Raw genomic sequence first — 2,517 nt, 5'->3', positions numbered from 1 at the left:
GTGGTTAGACAGTTTTTATATTTGGAGCATTAAGCTTGTCCATGGCTAGCATGCTGTGTGTCACTGAGCAGACGCCAGATGAAAGTGATACTTCAACAAGACACAGACTTTAGGCAGGAGGGTAAAGGAGAGGAGGAGGGTGGGAAAATAGCATTATTCAGTCCACACATATATTCACCAAGCTAGAGTAAACACCCTGGAGACATTTTTTTTTTCTGTCATTCAGCTCCTTGAAATTTTATAGTTCAACATTTGAGGAATAAAGATAAAGCTTGTTGAGACCTTCCAACCTTTTCTTTGACTCCATGAAAATGAGTGTCATTCTTTTTGAGCAAAAGAAAGAGTTAAAGAAAACCGTACAGTAACAAGGGTTTGGCCGTGTTCAGGCTGAGTTTCAAAGGTGTGAAAAACACAGCCCTCTCAATTCCTTTGGGCGATTGTTCACCACAGCCAGCACCAGCACCAGCACTGTAGGTGCCTCTGGCAAAATGATGCAACCCCATGCGGCTAAAAATATGGGTTTGGTTCAACTTTCACCGTGCCGGACAGTGATATCATCTGGCAAAGGCACTATGTTGACCAATCACATACAGGGGGCGGTCAGGACATAGATGCCCACAGGAAGAAGACTCTTTTGTTTACCCTGTTAGCATGAGCATTTACTGCTACTCACTGTTGAATTTAGGCCACTATTACGCACCATAATGGCACACCATATATTTTTGTTAGTATGTACTGTATGTTAAACCATGTTTTTATCTGTCATTGCAGACACACTGGTGGTAGAAATGGTGCTAAGTTGGAGTCGGCTATGTTAGCAGCATGGCTAACCAAAACACAGTGGAAACCCCGGGGCTGGAAATGTGATTGAAGCCACTAATTTCGACTCATCACATCATGGCCCCATCGTACACGCCTACAGTACTTCCCCTGTAATTCCTAACCCCCCAGGAAAAGCAGCCCTTTGCGTTAAAACACAGCAGGGAGTTGCATTTTTACCAGATCAGACTGTATGGCTGCTAAAAGCCAGTAATTTGTTTATACTTTCTCACTTGTTTACTTGTTCGTTCTCAGAGGCACATATGATTTATGGAAAGATAATGTGATAGAATACAGCCTAAGCTTTTTTGCTAGTAATTATTAGATCTCACAATGATTAATTTATGAGGGAAAATTAAATCTCTACATAAAGTATTTGCTTGAGTGAACATAGATGAGATATGATTATTAACTGTGTGGCCCCTAAAATTTTATCTTTATTTGTATATTTTAGGCCATGTTCTATAATTTGATCATATTTTAGTGCTGTATTATGTTCTACATTTTTGTATTAAGTCGTTCACTGGCTTAATGTAATATTTTCTCACACATTGGTTTTCACCTTTTGTACCTCACCAATAACTAATGTGGTCCTTCTGAAGGGTCTGAATGTCTCATACACATGAGTTTTGCCAGTCAGGCTAAGTGCTGAGCTATAGGGAATGCCTCTCTTAACAGGCTTATCTGTGAACTGGGAGTGAATTGTAAATGTGCAAACACAGTGAACTTACTATGTGGTGGATGTTTATGATGCCTTACTGATCATGTGAAGTATCGGCTGCTCTTTTGATTCATCCTTCATTGGGCACGAGAGCGTGAAAGAGTTTATCCATGCGGGGAAGAAGCGTATTGTGTTCTGTGTGGTTCAGATGGAAGCTACTCAGAGCCTGAAAGAATCTGTGAAAAGCAAAATCACTGAGTGGACTTCATTGTCAGGGGAAAAAAATGCAAATATTATATTTTTTGTCATAATTTATTGTTTGGAGATTGGTAGGAAATGGAGTGGTGATTGATACATTTTCTTTTTGTCCTCTAATTTTTCTCAGGGGCAAAAGACGTGAGGTGCTGGAGTGTTTCTCCTTCTGGTGTGTGAATGGGTGGGGGGGTCCTCTGTGCTGAAGAATCAAGGATTAAAGTCAACACAGGTGAGTCTTTATTTCTTACATGTACAGTATATGTTGAGGTATACAGTCGGCTAGCAGGTGTCAGTAGTAATATTTGTTCATAATTCTGCTTATCGATTAGAAATGCATGCTTTCAAATTAGTTCCAGCAACATAAATTACTGATTTTTGTGTCTGCTCAGTTACTGATTAGCATCCAGACTGTTAGCAGCAGGCTAGCAGCTGTGTTTGTGTTGTGGTGCCTACATAAGAGTGAATTTCTTGCTTCATGCTAGCATCATTAGGTGATGACTGTGTCCTCAGTTCTTTTTCTCTACAATTATGTTGCTATCAGTTGTGTGCAGTTACAACTTACCATTGTTACAATGTTTAAAACTGTGAAACAATGCAATGAAATTTAGTTCATTTTCAGCTTTATTGAACTTGACAGTGTTGAGGGAGCAGAGAGCCTGAGTGTCCAAAATTAAGGAAACATTTAGCCTCTTAGCTGTGCACCATCCACCTTTATTTAAACCCCCTATGTTGGTGTATAAGCTGCTTGACAAAAGAGAAGCAGCTTTAGGCAGTTACAGGAG

General features: G+C 40.0%; 1 protein-coding gene across 1 annotated transcript in view; it reads left to right on the top strand.

Moving 5' to 3' along the window:
- LOC109962884 (zinc finger MIZ domain-containing protein 1-like) overlaps positions 1-2,517 on the top strand; it is a 109,629-nt gene that overhangs the window by 30,418 nt on the left and 76,694 nt on the right. The window contains 1 exon segment of the mRNA XM_020604966.1: positions 1,866-1,964. The gene's annotated coding sequence lies outside the window, so the exon portion shown is untranslated.

Source organism: Monopterus albus, unplaced genomic scaffold (assembly GCF_001952655.1).
Source record: "Monopterus albus unplaced genomic scaffold, M_albus_1.0 scaffold69.1, whole genome shotgun sequence".
Lineage (NCBI taxonomy): Eukaryota > Metazoa > Chordata > Actinopteri > Synbranchiformes > Synbranchidae > Monopterus > Monopterus albus.
This window is presented reverse-complemented; position numbering and strand designations above follow the sequence as displayed.